Source organism: Drosophila subpulchrella, unplaced genomic scaffold, assembly GCF_014743375.2.
Source record: "Drosophila subpulchrella strain 33 F10 #4 breed RU33 unplaced genomic scaffold, RU_Dsub_v1.1 Primary Assembly Seq112, whole genome shotgun sequence".
Classification (NCBI taxonomy): domain Eukaryota; kingdom Metazoa; phylum Arthropoda; class Insecta; order Diptera; family Drosophilidae; genus Drosophila; species Drosophila subpulchrella.
This window is the reverse complement of record NW_023665455.1, coordinates 144,438-160,599: the sequence shown is the minus strand read 5'-3', so window position 1 is coordinate 160,599 and position 16,162 is coordinate 144,438. Positions and strand designations below refer to the sequence as shown.

The 16,162-nt window shown below is 38.2% G+C and overlaps 2 long non-coding RNA genes across 7 annotated transcripts; both read right to left on the bottom strand.

Annotated features, from left to right (window-relative positions):
- Positions 1–2,233: 2,233 nt before the first annotated feature.
- LOC119558575 lies at positions 2,234–2,437 on the bottom strand. The gene is made up of 2 exons (XR_005220273.1): positions 2,376–2,437; positions 2,234–2,313 (listed from the first exon to the last, which is right to left on the bottom strand). It is a non-coding gene; the product is annotated as an uncharacterized LOC119558575 (long non-coding RNA).
- Positions 2,438–2,630: 193 nt separating this feature from the next.
- Positions 2,631–15,828, bottom strand: LOC119558574. Of its 6 annotated transcripts, none has more exons than XR_005220271.1 (3): positions 15,623–15,828; positions 15,506–15,554; positions 2,631–2,676 (listed from the first exon to the last, which is right to left on the bottom strand). It is a non-coding gene; the product is annotated as an uncharacterized LOC119558574 (long non-coding RNA). The 6 variants fall into 6 exon arrangements; XR_005220270.1 differs by lacking the exon at positions 2,631–2,676 and adding an exon at positions 10,942–11,055; XR_005220272.1 differs by lacking the exon at positions 2,631–2,676 and adding an exon at positions 11,176–11,208.
- Between the last annotated feature and the right edge of the window lie 334 nt (positions 15,829–16,162).

The window sequence follows — 16,162 nt, the reverse complement described above, 5'->3', positions numbered from 1 at the left end:
AACGTTTATGCGTTACCAGCTTAATATAAAAGCAGCATACTAAAGGTACGCTACCTTTTCTTGATACATGGTACATTGCTGCTAGTTTGTATCGATGATTGAAATACTGGAAACGTTATCACTTATTGCTGTGCACTTCATGGTCAGTTGTTATATTGTTCTGCTGAACGCAGCCTTGTAATAATAGCACCCCCATAAATCGGGAATACATACATGTAGGATTTCAGCATTTCGTTTGCAATTTCATCAAAATCAGTCAGCTCTATCATAAACTTGACATCGATTTTGTTTAAGCATGTCAGTTGTACAACTCCACAAAAGTCATGGAAACGCCCCAATCACCTGATCTCAATCCAATTGAGAATCTGTGGAGTGAGTTGGACCGCCGTGTTCCCAAAACGCCTATTTCGTCCATATCGGCCTTAAAAGAACGGCTTCAGGAAATGTGGGCTAAAATTGGGTCGGAATACACCCAACAAATTATAGCCAATATGCCAAAACGACTGAGTGGTACCCTACAAAATAATGGCTATCATACCAAATATTAAATTAGGTGATATTTCTTAAAAAAAAAAGTTTTTTGTAGTTTTAAAGAAAAAACCGAATATTAGAGTAACGCAAAATGTTGAGTTTTTTTGTTAATGTATGTTTTTATTTTTATTTTTTAATATAACCATAAAATGTGTACCTCGATGAATTGGTAATTAAAAAAGGTTTAATTTTTCATTTTAAGATTGTTTGTTATTATTTGATTTTAGTCGCGTTTGAAGAAAAAACAAGGAAGAACGCTATAGTCGAGTACCTCGACTATCAGATACCCGTTAATCAGCTGAAGGGACCAAAGGGAAATGGAGATATGCAAGCAGCAAAGCGAGATTGAAATGCGCCAACTACCGGCGGTAGACAGATTTAAGCGGTATGAGGTTTAGAGTGGGTGTTTTTTTGGATTAATCGATAGGTATTGACGAGACCAATACATTTCAGTTAAAATTTTTTAACTAGCATGAACATTGTGGGCGCCACAGGCTTGGGCGGTTTTGTGGCCGTTAAAAAAACTGTAGGAGACTCAGTCTTGGGTGGTTTGTGGGCGTTAGAGTGGGCGTGGCACGCTGCTGAAACAAACTTTAGCTGCGTAAGAAGCTCAGGAATCTGCACGCCAAATCTCAATAGCCTAGCTCTTATAGTTTCCAGATCTCAGCGTTCATCCGGACAGACAGACAGACGGACAGACGGACATGGCTAGATTGATTCGGCTAGTGATCCTGATCAAGAATATATATAATTTATGGGGACGGAAAAGCCTCCTTCTGCCTGTTACATACTTTCCGACGAATCAAGTATACACTATGAGTAAAGGGTATAAAAAGGAAGATCGCTATAGCAGAGTACCTCGACTATCAGATACCCGTTACACAGCTAAAGGGACAAAAGGGAAATGGAGATATGCAAGCAACAAAGCGAGATTGATACCCGTTACACAGCTAAAGGGACAAAAGGGAAATGGAGATATGCAAGCAACAAAGCGAGATTGAAATGCGCCACCTACCCCTGATCTCAATACATGGTTATGTGGGCGGTAGACAGACTTAAGCGTTTTGGGCGTTAGAGTGGACGGGGCAAACTTTTGGATCAATCGATACGTATCTACGACACTAATACATTTCAGTTAAAATTTTTTATCTAGCATGAAAATTGAGGGCGCCACAGGATTGGCCGGTGTGTGGGCATTACAGTGGGCGTAACAAACTTAAGCTGCGCTCAAGACTAGGGAAGCTAAATCTGAAATCCCAATTCTCTATCTTTGATATTTTCCGAGATATCTGCGTTCATACTTACGACTTTTTGAAGTGTGTGGGCGGTTTGTGGGCGTTTAAGTGGGCGTGGCAAACTTTTGTTTGGGTCAATCGATTTTTCGAGGTCCCACGGTATTTCACTTGTTCCTTATACTCATATTTCGTATGGCTTGTCACGTGCCGGTGACACGTCCCAAGTGAAATCACTTGTGAAAATCAGAATATTTCCAATGAGTTTTCATTTATGAAATCACTTGCCAGTGACACGTCCCAAGTGAAATCACTTGTGAAATTCAGAATTTTCCCATGAGTTTTCACTTATGAAAATATAGAATTTTTAATACATACAATTTTAATAACATTTTAATTTATTTTAATTAAATCGTATTATTCAGATTTTCAATAAGGGGACAATTATAGTTAGTATTTCTGTTTTTTTGTTTTGTTAGTTTGTTTTTCACGTTCGTCATCGCCTTTCTCAAATATTTGTCCGAATCCTAGGAGTCCTTGGCCAACGCTCCTGAAAAAATGTATGGGCACATGATTAAAAAATGCGTTTAACTTGTTTATTTGTATATTTACCTTTTAGAGCTGTGTATAAACCCTTTGTGGGATTTTTTCTGGCACAAAACATTTCATCACCCACTTTCGGCTAACGGAACCCATTGAATACCTTCAAAATTTACGTACTTTAAACTAAGATCAATGCACAGCATCTTAAACTTAATGTAGCACTTACCTGACTTTATTATACAAGGTGAGTTCCAAAGTAAACAGGACTTTTTGAATATAGCGCCCTCCAGTGGCGCCATCTATATGTCAACTGGTGCGTTGAATCTGCTATCGTTTATCGACTTCCAGTAAAAATTTCATGACATTTCACCTATTGGAAGTGAGGTTATTGCGTTTTAAGTGTCAGTATGTTTTTGTCATCGGTGCAAAAATGAGCTTCGAAGAAAGAGCCAACATTAAATTTTGTTTTAAAATTGGTAAAACTTTTACCGAAACGTTTCAATTGATGAAACAAGCTTATGGCGATGATTGCCTATCCCGTAGCAGAGTGCACCAGTGGTTTTAACGTTTTCAAAGTGGGCCAACCAAAATCCGTGATCACCGAAAATTCCATCGAAACTGTGCGTGAATTCATAAAAAATCAGCCGAAATCATCATTGAAATTCATGGAAATAGAATTGAACATCTCCAAAACATCGATTTATCGCATTTTGACCGAACATTTGGGCTTACAAAAGGTGTGTGCACGGTTTGTTCCGCACAAATTGACTGACGTCCAAAAACTGCTTAGAATTCAACATTCGAAGGACATCATTAAAGAGGCAAAAAAAGACCCGAACTTCCTTTACAAGATTGTGACTGGTGACGAAACGTGGTGTTTTCAATATGATCCCGAAACGAAACGCCAGAGTGCTGAATGGAAGGCGCCGGACGAGCCGAAACCGAAAAAATCGCGCCTGGAGAAGTCAAAAGTGAAAACAATGCTGATTTGTTTTTATGATTCCAGGGGTATTGTCCACAAAGAATTGGTTCTACACGGCCAAAACGTTAATGCGGTATTCTACCTCGGAGTTTTGAAGCGTTTGGTGCGCCGTATTCGACGTGTTCGGCCCGAAAATCGCGAAGATGGAAGTTGGCGTTTGTTGCACGATAATGCGCCGTCTCATCGATCGACGCTTGTGTCCGACTATTTGACCAAAAATCACATTTTAACCATCAACCACTCCCCGTATTCACCTGATATGGCACCGTGCGACTTCTACCTTTTCGGAAAAATGCATTTGCCGATGAAAGGAAAGCGTTATGCAGACGTAGAGGCCATTCAAAAGGCTTGCACCGGCATACCGGGCAACGAGCTAAAACACTCTTTTAAAACACACTTTTGGACCGTGCAAAACGCTGTATTAAAGCAGAAGGAGACTATTTTGAATAAAATAAATTGATTTTGCCAATAAAACTATTTGTTCTGTCTTTTTTTTTAAAGTCCTGTTTACTTTGGAACTCACCTTGTATGCATATAAAACTAAATTTATTAAGCGCTTATCAATGTATCAATACAAACAAAAAAACACAAAAAAAAATTAATAAAATCTTTAGGTGTCAATGTAATAAGTGTGGGTAAAAATTACACTATACTTAGGATTAAATATTTGGGATAAATTTGATCCTAAATATTTGTCAAAAGTATACTACATTGTATGAAACATCTTTGTTGACCCTAAATAGTATCATTTTTATAACATCTGTGGATACTTTGACCGATAAAAGCTTTTTTTGATTGTTCGAGTTTCGAACTGTGCTCAAGTATCGGTTATCATGCCATTTGAACTAAACACCTGCGGGAGCGATAGACAAATTGGTAAGGTGATGCGAAAGGTCACCGCTTCAAGTACGCGCAGATGCAGATGACTCTGAAGGGTTTTTAAGAATAATGTTTAACATTTCATTGCAATGAAAACCTTTTCAGACTCAAACCACTAACCCTCAGGCCCGTGCATCAAAAACAATGCGCTAGCACTCTGAGCCATCCCGAAATTTTTTTGTCCTGCGACAGACTGCTTTATGGTGACATAAAGCTTTTTGTAAAAAAATGTTTTTGAAGTGGCAAAATTATCCTATATTAGGGTGAATTTGATGATTTTCGTATCAGAGAGTTTTTGGCACTCAATAGGGCCACTTAAATAGGGGATTATTGATGACGATTTTTTTTGGGTGTAGGTTCGAGTCTCGCCGTCCGCGGCTCTGGTTGCCTTTTGCGTTTTTTACGTGCTTGGGGTTTAAATCCATCTGTAGTCTTTTATCTCTTAATTTTTTTTGTGTTTTTTCCTTTTCTGTTCTAGATACTGGTGGAGTAAGACGGCACACTAGACAAGTCAAAAAGTAGTAGTCAAAGAAAGCGTTTCCCATCCCGCAAAGTATGTATATTCTTCAGTCAGGAGTCGAACCGAGTCGATCAAGCCATCGTGTATCTGTCTGTCCGTATGAACCCAGAGATCTCGGAAAGTATAAAAGCTACAAAAATGTGATTAGGCATGTAGATTCTACAGATCCCTGCGCAGCCCAAGTTTGTTTCAGCAAAGTGTAACGCCCACTAACGCTCGCAACTCTAAAATCTGTCTGGTGCCCATATATGTTGTTTTGAACGTTGTTAGAATAATCGGTAAAAATGTTTTAAATAAATAAGAATTGCAAATATTTATGTATTCTTCATTGTAATTATTCATTGAATTTTGATTTTTACTTTTTTAAATGGCTTTTTTCGATATTTCCAAACATGAAAAAAAAGTTGTACAACACTGCAGAAGGAAATTACGTTGGTTAATACTGAAACTCATATTTCAGCCTAAAGAAAAAAATTAGATCTATTTTCTATTTCTGATTTTCAAAAGTTAAAATGCAGAAAGTTGCTGAAAGCATATTCCTGTAAAAATTATATGGTAAATTTCTGGGGGAGGTTATTACTACAGTTTTTGGCGTGAACCAATATTGTTTAATTATTAAAAGTTGTAGGGAAAGGTGCTGAACTGATAAAACTCTATGAAGATGTAAAAATGATTATACCCGTTACTCGTAGAGTAAAAGGGTATACTAGATTCGTCGGAAAGTATGTAACAGGCAGAAGGAAGCGTTTCCGACCCCATAAAGTATACATATTCTTGATCAGGATCACTAGCCGAGTCGATCTAGTCATGTCCGTCTGTCCGTCTGTCCGTCTGTCCGTCCGTCCGGATAAACGCTGAGATCTCGGAAACTAAAAAAGCTGAGATTAGGCGTGCAGATTCCTGAGCTTCTTACGCAGCGCAAGTTTGTTTCAGCAGAGTGCCACGCCCACTCTGACGCCCACAAACCGCCCAAAACGGTGGCTCCTACAGTTTTCATGCTAGAATAAAAATTTTAACTGAAATGTATTGTTCTCATCAATACCTATCGATTGACCCAAAAAAAGTTTGCCACGCCCACTTGAACGCCCACAAACCTTCCACAAACTTCAAAAAATCGTAAGTATGATCGCGGATATCTCGGAAAATATCACAGATAGAGAAATGGGATTTCAGATTTAGATTTCGTAGGCTTAAGCGCAGCGCAAGTTTGTAACGCGAATATGCCACGCCCACTCTAACGCCCACAAACCGCCCAAGCCTGTGGCGCCCACAATTTGCATGCTAGATAAAAAATTTTAACTGAAATGTATTGGTCTTGTCAATACCTATCGATTGATCCAAAAAAAACTTTGCCACGCCCACTCTAACGCCCACAACGCTTAAATCTGTCTACCGCCGGTAGGTGGCGCATTTTAATCTCGCTTTGCTGCATGCATATCTCCATTTTCCCTTGGTCCCTTTAGCTGAGTAACGGGTATCTGATAGTCGAGGTACTCGACTATAGCGTTCTTCCTTGTTTTTTTTATACCCGTTACTCCTAGAATAAAAGGGTGTACTATATTCGTCGGAAAGTATGTAACAGGTAGAAGGAAGCCTTTCCGACCCCATCAATTATATATATTCTTGATCAGGATCACTAGCCCAGTCGATCTTGCCATGTCCGTCTGTCCGTATGAACGCTGTGATCTCGGAAACTATAGAAGATGCAATACTGGGATTAGGCATGCAGATTCCAAAGATTTCTGCGCAGCGGAAGTTTTTTCTTCAGGGTGTCCAGCTTGCTTCAACGCCCACAAACCGCCCAAAACTGTGTCTGTATTGTTCTGATCAATACTTATCGATTGACCCAAAAAACTTTGCAACGCCCACTTTATCGCAATCAAGCCGCCCACAATCTTAAAAAAAATCGTAAGCAAGTTTGTTATGCGAATATGCCACTCCCACTCCAACGCCCACAAGCCGCCCAAAACATTCTAGAAAAAACTGACTAATTGTCTAACGCTTAAATCTGTATGCCGGCCACATAACGATATATTGAGATCGCGGGTAGGTGGCGCATTACAATCTCGCCTTGCTGTTTGCATATCTCCATCTCCCTTTTGGTCCCTTTAGCTGAGTAACGGGTATCTGATATTCGAGGCACTCGGCTATACCGTTATTTCTTTTTATACCCGTTACTCGTAGAATAAAAGGGTATACTAGATTCGTCGAAAAGTATGTAACAGGCAGAAGGAAGCGTTTCCGACCCCATAAAGTATGTATATTCTTGATCAGGATCACTAGCCGAGTCGATCTAGTCATGTCCGTCTGTCCGTCTGTCCGTCCGTCCGGATAAACGCTGAGATCTCAGAAACTATAAGAGCTAGGCTATTGAGATTTGGCGTGCAGATTCCTGAGCTTCTTACGCAGCGCAAGTTTGTTTCAGCAGAGTGCCACGCCCACTCGAACGCCCACAAGCCGCTCAAAACTGTGGCTCTTACAGTTTTGATGTTAGAATAAAAATTTGAACTGAAATGTATTGTTCTCATCAATACCTATCGATTGACCCACAGGAACGCCCACAAACTTCAAAAAATCGTAAGTATGAACGCGGATATCTCGGAAAATATCAAAGATAGAGAAATGGGATTTCAGATTTTGATTCCGTAAGCTTGAGCGCAGCGCAAGTTTGTTACGCGAATATGCCACGCCCACTCTAACGCCCACAAACCGCCCAAGCCTTTGGCGCCAACAATTTTTATGCTAGATAACTGAAGTGTATTGGTCTCGTCAATACCTATCGATTGATCCAAAAAAAACTTTGCCACGCCCACTCTAATGCCCACAATGCTTAAATCTGTCTACCGCCGGTAGGTGGCGCATTTCAATCTCGCTTTGCTGCTTGCATACCTCCATTTTCCTTAGCTGAGTAACGGGTATCTGATAGTCGAGGTACTTGACTATAGCGTTCTTCCTTGTTTTTTCTAGAAAGGATCAAAATGTACAATCAAACAAAAACACCTTTCAACGAGGTACAAATGTAGTGACGATAGCACCTTCAACAATCAAAAGTTCTGATATTACATTTTGTGACGAAAATGTATTATACGATCTACTAATATAACTGTACACTTAAAAAAATGGGTTTGGGTTCTAGGTTTGAATTGAATAAATAAAGTTGTTCAATTTCTAGTTCACAAAAATTAATAAGAAATAATTGTTTTAGTTATCGGCTATATAAAAAAAAATTAAGTCTCCATACCCAACAGAATGTTTTCCACAAATCTTTGCTTTGGCACTGCTGAAACACTTATAAATTGAATGTGTTGAATGTGTTTTTTAATTTATGCTCCACCTTTTTAGTAATAATAATACAATTATGCAAATAATTTAAATTCGGATTACGCAATTATAAACATTAAACACCAACAAAATTTATAAAAATCTGTTTTGAATTTAAAGCTTTAGTGAAGTATTTTTAAACAATTAATTTTTGTGTATGCGGGATCTAAATGCGTCAGACGAATGGTTGCCGGAAAGTTTGTATACCCTTGCAATTATAATTATTGAATTTAAAAATACATAAAATGATATTTCCAATAGTATAAGATAATATGTCCAAAAAAACACCGAAGCTATAATTTGTTTCATATTATTTTCCCACCAATTTTCCGATCGTTCCTATGGCAGCTATATGATATAGTCGTCCGATTTTGATAAAATTAAATTCGAAATTCAAAACTAATTAAAAAATGTTATTCCTAAGCTTAGGAGGTTATATGTTAAAAAACACCAATGATATAATTTAAGAAAATTTTTTTTTTCCGATTATTCCTATGGGATCTATAAGATATAGTTGTCCGATCCGGCTGGTTCCGACTTATATACTACCTGCAAAGGAAATAAGACTTTTGGGAAAGTTTCAGCCTGATAGCTTTAAAACTGAGAGACTAGTTTCCGTAGAAACGGACGGACAGACAGACATGGCTAAATCGACTCGTCTAGTCATGCTGATCAAGAATATATATACTTTATGGGGTTGGAAACGTCTCCTTCACTGCGTTGCAAACTTCTGACTGAAATCATTATACCCTCTGCAAGGGTATACAAATATTTGATTTTAATATACGTTTAACGTTTATGGGTTACCAGCTTAATATAAAAGCAGCATACTAAAGGTACGCTACCTTTTCTTGATACATGGTACATTGCTGCTGGTTTGTATCGATGATTGAAATACTGGAAACGTTATCACTTATTGCTGTGCACTTCATGGTCAGTTGTTATATTGTTCTGCTGAACGCAGCCTTGTAATAATAGCACCCCCATAAATCGGGAATACATACATGTAGGATTTCAGCATTTCGTTTGCAATTTCATCAAAATCAGTCAGCTCTATCATAAACTTGACATCGATTTTGTTTAAGCATGTCAGTTGTACAACTCCACAAAAGTCTTGGAAACGCCCCAATCACCTGATCTCAATCCAATTGAGAATCTGTGAAGTAAGTTGGACCGCCGAGTTCCCAAAACGCCTACTTCGTCCATATCGGCCTTAAAAGAACGGCTTCAGGAAATGTGGGCTAAAATTGGGTCGGAATACACCCAACAAATTATAGCCAATATGCCAAAACGACTGAGTGGTACCCTACAAAATAATGGCTATCATACCAAATATTAAATTAGGTGATATTTCTTTAAAAAAAAAGTTTTTTGTAGTTTTAAAGAAAAAACCGAATATTAAAGTAACGCAAAATGTTGAGTTTTTTTGTTAATGTATGTTTTTATTTTTATTTTTTAATATAACCATAAAATGTGTACCTCGATGAATTGGTAATAAAAAAAGGTTTAATTTTTCATTTTAAGATTGTTTGTTATTATTTGATTTTAGTCGCGTTTGAAGAAAAAACAAGGAAGAACGCTATAGTCGAGTACCTCGACTATCAGATACCCGTTAATCAGCTGAAGGGACCAAAGGGAAATGGAGATATGCAAGCAGCAAAGCGAGATTGAAATGCGCCAACTACCGGCGGTAGACAGATTTAAGCGGTATGAGGTTTAGAGTGGGTGTTTTTTTGGATTAATCGATAGGTATTGACGAGACCAATACATTTCAGTTAAAATTTTTTAACTAGCATGAACATTGTGGGCGCCACAGGCTTGGGCGGTTTTGTGGCCGTTAAAAAAACTGTAGGAGACTCAGTCTTGGGTGGTTTGTGGGCGTTAGAGTGGGCGTGGCACGCTGCTGAAACAAACTTTAGCTGCGTAAGAAGCTCAGGAATCTGCACGCCAAATCTCAATAGCCTAGCTCTTATAGTTTCCAGATCTCAGCGTTCATCCGGACAGACAGACAGACGGACAGACGGACATGGCTAGATTGATTCGGCTAGTGATCCTGATCAAGAATATATATAATTTATGGGGACGGAAAAGCCTCCTTCTGCCTGTTACATACTTTCCGACGAATCAAGTATACACTTTTACTCTATGAGTAAAGGGTATAAAAAGGAAGATCGCTATAGCAGAGTACCTCGACTATCAGATACCCGTTACACAGCTAAAGGGACAAAAGGGAAATGGAGATATGCAAGCAACAAAGCGAGATTGAAATGCGCCACCTACCCCTGATCTCAATACATGGTTATGTGGACGGTAGACAGACTTAAGCGTTTTGGGCGTTAGAGTGGACGGGGCAAACTTTTGGATCAATCGATAGGTATCTACGACACTAATACATTTCAGTTAAAATTTTTTATCTAGCATGAAAATTGAGGGCGCCACAGGATTGGCCGGTGTGTGGGCGTTACAGTGGGCGTAACAAACTTAAGCTGCGCTCAAGACTAGGGAAGCTAAATCTGAAATCCCAATTCTCTATCTTTGATATTTTCCGAGATATCTGCGTTCATACTTACGACTTTTTGAAGTGTGTGGGCGGTTTGTGGGCGTTTAAGTGGGCGTGGCAAACTTTTGTTTGGGTCAATCGATTTTTCGAGGTCCCACGGTATTTCACTTGTTCCTTATACTCATATTTCGTATGGCTTGTCACGTGCCGGTGACACGTCCCAAGTGAAATCACTTGTGAAAAACAGAATATTTCCAATGAGTTTTCATTTATGAAATCACTTGCCAGTGACACATCCCAAGTGGAATCACTTGTGAAATTCAGAATTTTCCCATGAGTTTTCACTTATGAAAATATAGAATTTTTAATACATACAATTTTAATTACATTTTAATTTATTTTAATTAAATCGTATTATTCAGATTTTCAATAAGGGGACAATTATAGTTAGTATTTCTGTTTTTTTGTTTTGTTAGTTTGTTTTTCACGTTCGTCATCGCCTTTCTCAAATATTTGTCCGAATCCTAGGAGTCCTTGGCCAACGCTCCTGAAAAAATGTATGGGCACATGATTAAAAAATGCGTTTAACTTGTTTATTTGTATATTTACCTTTTAGAGCTGTGTATAAACCCTTTGTGGGATTTTTTCTGGCACAAAACATTTCATCACCCACTTTCGGCTAACGGAACCCATTGAATACCTTCAAAATTTACGTACTTTAAACTAAGATCAATGCACAGCATCTTAAACTTAATGTAGCACTTACCTGACTTTATTATACAAGGTGAGTTCCAAAGTAAACAGGACTTTTTGAATATAGCGCCCTCCAGTGGCGCCATCTATATGTCAACTGGTGCGTTGAATCTGCTATCGTTTATCGACTTCCAGTAAAAATTTCATGACATTTCATCTATTGGAAGTGAGGTTATTGCGTTTTAAGTGTCAGTATGTTTTTGTCATCGGTGCAAAAATGAGCTTCGAAGAAAGAGCCAACATTAAATTTTGTTTTAAAATTGGTAAAACTTTTACCGAAACGTTTCAATTGATGAAACAAGCTTATGGCGATGATTGCCTATCCCGTAGCAGAGTGCACACGTGGTTTTAACGTTTTCAAAGTGGGCCAACCAAAATCCGTGATCACCGAAAATTCCATCGAAACTGTGCGTGAATTCATAAAAAATCAGCCGAAATCATCATTGAAATTCATGGAAATAGAATTGAACATCTCCAAAACATCGATTTATCGCATTTTGACCGAACATTTGGGCTTACAAAAGGTGTGTGCACGGTTTGTTCCGCACAAACTGACTGACGTCCAAAAACTGCTTAGAATTCAACATTCGAAGGACATCATTAAAGAGGAAAAAAAAGACCCGAACTTCCTTTACAAGATTGTGACTGGTGACGAAACGTGGTGTTTTCAATATGATCCCGAAACGAAACGCCAGAGTGCTGAATGGAAGGCGCCGGACGAGCCGAAACCGAAAAAATCGCGCCTGGAGAAGTCAAAAGTGAAAACAATGCTGATTTGTTTTTATGATTCCAGGGGTATTGTCCACAAAGAATTGGTTCCACCCGGCCAAAACGTTAATGCGGTATTCTACCTCGGAGTTTTGAAGCGTTTGGTGCGCCGTATTCGACGTGTTCGGCCCGAAAATCGCGAAGATGGAAGTTGGCGTTTGTTGCACGATAATGCGCCGTCTCATCGATCGACGCTTGTGTCCGACTATTTGACCAAAAATCACATTTTAACCATCAACCACTCCCCGTATTCACCTGATATGGCACCGTGCGACTTCTACCTTTTCGGAAAAATGCATTTGCCGATGAAAGGAAAGCGTTATGCAGACGTAGAGGCCATTCAAAAGGCTTGCACCGGCATACCGGGCAACGAGCTAAAACACTCGTTCGACATGCTTTTGGACCGTGCAAAACGCTGTATTAAAGCAGAAGGAGACTATTTTGAATAAAATAAATTGATTTTGCCGAAAAAACTATTTGTTCTGTCTTTTTTTTTAAAGTTCAGTTTACTTTGGAACTCACCTTGTATTAACTTAAAGAAACGATTAAAGTAAGTCTGCTGCGCACAATTCCCTTAAAATCACTCAAACAGAATGCACCAAGTATTCTTCTCACCCGTTTACTTGATTTCTTTTGTTTTCTCTTCGCTATTGGCGCGTGCCACTGCACCTATACCCTTTCTAAAGTGAAAAATATCCGACTATATTATTTTTACTTCTTGAGTAAAAAATATAAAATGAATTTTTTTAAAAATGTTAGTACTAAAATGTGTTAAATATTTAAATCAATTTCAGCGGACTATATTTCTACACCTAAACTAAAAAATTATATTGTAATAAAACTGTATAATAAGTAAACATAACATTATAAGTAAATTAAATTTACTTAATTTTACTATAATTAAAGAATTTTATTTTATAAAACAATATTGATTGTTTTATTTTTCGATATACAATAATGCTCCTAAAATATTAGGGCATTCACATGTCGCTGCTCCACGAAAATTTTACGGCCGGTCCGTTTTTTTTTGCGTCTGTCCTTTATGTTCGGCTAGCTACTAATATTTCGGAGGAGGGTATGGTACCCTTCAGTTCTGCAGTAGGGACGCAGTGACCTGGCCCAATGCAAAAAGCTTTTTGTTTTTTTTGTGCCTGAAACGCTGTGCCGCTGTTGACGTCAGCAGAGAAGTCGGTGCAGCGTAGAAGACTGCCTACGAAAACGATCGTGCAACAAAGAGATGCAGATACTCGGAGGTCCCTCTTTTTTTTTGTCTTATAATCTGCCTGCACTCGGCGCTCTCAGAGACAAATTTCGGCCGATCCCTTATTTCTTTTGCGTCTCTGTTCGGCTAGCGACTAACATTTAGGCGGAACAATTTTCGTGGAGCAGCGACTTGTGAATGCCCTAGTATTTTAGGAGCATTATTGTATATGGAAAAAAAGCAACTAATATTGTTTAATAAAAGTAAATTATTTGATTGTAGTAAAATTATGGAAATTGAATTTACTTATAATGTTATGTTTACTTATTATACATTTTTATTACAATATAAATTTTAGTTTAGTTATAGAAATTTAGTCCGTTACAATTGATTTAAATATTTAAAACATTTTAATATTAACATTTTTAAGTAATTCATATTGTATATTTTACTCAAGAAGTAAAAATTATATAGTCAGATATTATTCACTTTAGAAAGGGTATAGGTGCAGTGGCACGCGCCAACAGCAAAGAGAAAACAAAAGAAATCAAGTAAAGGGGTGAGAAGAAGACTTGGTGCATTCTGTTTGAGTGATTGAAAGGGAAGCATCCATTTTAATTGTGCGCAGCAGAAGTACTTTAATCGTTTCTTAGGGTTAATAAAATAAAGTCAGGTAAAGCTACATTAAGTTTAAGATGTTGTGCATTGATCTTAGTGTAAGGTATTTAAATTTTGAAGGTATTCAATGGGCTCCGAAAGTGGATGATGAAATGTTTTGTGCTAATAAAAATCCCGTAAATAAAACAGTTCTAAAAGGTAAATATACAAATAAACAAGTAAATCGAATTTTTAAATCATATGCCCATACATTTCTTCAGGAGCGTTGGCCAAGGATTCGGAGGACCCGGAAAAATGTTTAAGGAGGGCGATGACCAATGTGAAAAGCAAATTAACGTAACATAAAACTAGGCTTACTACCAATAATTGTCCTTTAACAGAAAACCTAAATAACACTTTTTAAATAAAATGAATTTAAAAGTATATAAAAGTGTATGTATTAATACCCGTTACCCGTAGAGTAAAAGGGTATACTAGATTCCTCGGAAAGTATGTAACAGGCAGAAGGAAGCGTTTCCGACCCCATAAAGTATATATATTCATGATCAGGATCACTAGCCGAGTCGATCTAGCCATGTCCGTCTGTCTGTCCGTCCGGATAAACGCTGAGATCTCGGAAACTATAAGAGCTAGGCTATTGAGATTTGGCGTGCAGATTCCTGAGCTTCTTATGCAGCGCAAGTTTGTTTCAGCAGAGTGCCACGCCCACTCTAACGCCCACAAACCGCCCAAAACTGTGGCTCCTAGAGTTTTCATGCTAGAATAAAAATTTTAACTGAAATGTATTGTTCTCATCAATACCTATCGCTTGACCCAAAAAAAAAGTTTGCCACGCCCACAAACCGCCCACAAACTTCAAAAAATCGTAAATATGAACGCGGATATCTCGGAAAATATCAAAGATAGAGAAATGGGATTTCAGATTTAGATTCCGTAGGCTTGAGCGCAGCGCAAGCTTAATACGAGAATATGCCACGCCCACTCTAACGCCCACAAGCCTCCCAAGCCTGTGGCGCCCTCAATTTTCATGCTAGATACAACATATTAACTGAAATGTATTGGTCTTGTCAATACCTATCGATTGATCCAAAAAAAACTTTGCCACGCCCACTCTAACGCCCACAACGCTTAAATCTGTCTACCGCCGGTAGGTGGCGCATTTTAATCTCGCTTTGCTGCTTGCATATCTACATTTTCCTTTGGTCCCTTTAGCTGAGTAACGGGTATCTGATAGTACTCGACTATTGCGTTCTTCCTTGTTTAAATTCTACATATTCATAAGTGAAACTTCATGGGAAATATTCTGAACTTCATAAGTGATTTCACGTGGGACGTGTCACCGGCACAAGTGAAATCCCGTGGGACTTCTAAAAATTTTTATTTGAATTTTCACTTGTGAAAAAGCGGACATCCCATACAATTGACTATATGGAGTGTTACTTGTTCTTCACTCGTGCAAGAGGACATGGGACATGTATTCACAAGGTGATTCACAATTAAAACTGAAGGGTATGTAAAACAATTTCGGTCAAAGCTAATATTTTTAATTTGTAGTGTTACAAAATCTTTATAAATAAAGCTTAAAGCCGCCGAAAGCTTCTAGTAGCAGAAGCATAAATATGTAAAAACCGGAATATCTTTTCTTTCGCTTACTTACTTTTAGAGCCTAAGTAGCTGTGGTACAATTGACGATTAAAATAATACGCCTGAAACAAAAAAACAGTACTGACCGGTAGGACGGAGGTTGAGAGACCGTATTTTGGGAGTTTATTACCTAATATTTTGACGTTTTCTTATCTGTGCGAAAAGAACTCAACTCACAACTCAAACAGTCAGTAAGCTAAAGAGACAAACATAGTTGGTAGTAATATATACACAAACTCACAACACGTATAATAAGCGACTACAGACACAACGGTTAATAAAGAGCGCGCGATCGTGGTAGTAAACATGATATGCCAACGCTCAGAAAGGTACTGACCAGAGCAAAGCGGAGCTGTAAACGTGTCTTAGGTGAGAGAAACAAGATAGAGGCGGAGAAATGCATTTCTCCTATGAGAGAGCGAAAGAGAGGGATCCAAGTAAAGCCAAGAGCAAACCAAAATTAAACTGGTTAAATTACATACAGACTCGTCCCAAAGCATCGGAGACTTTAAATAATAACTTCATGTGGAGAAGGCCTAATGCGGTACCGTTTTTCAACTTTTTCAGTCGCATCTAAATTAAATCTTTCAGCGACGCACAATGGCGTTATATAACTTTTTTCTTTATCAAAAATCGATCCAGTTAAACCAATTAAGATAATTTAAAATTT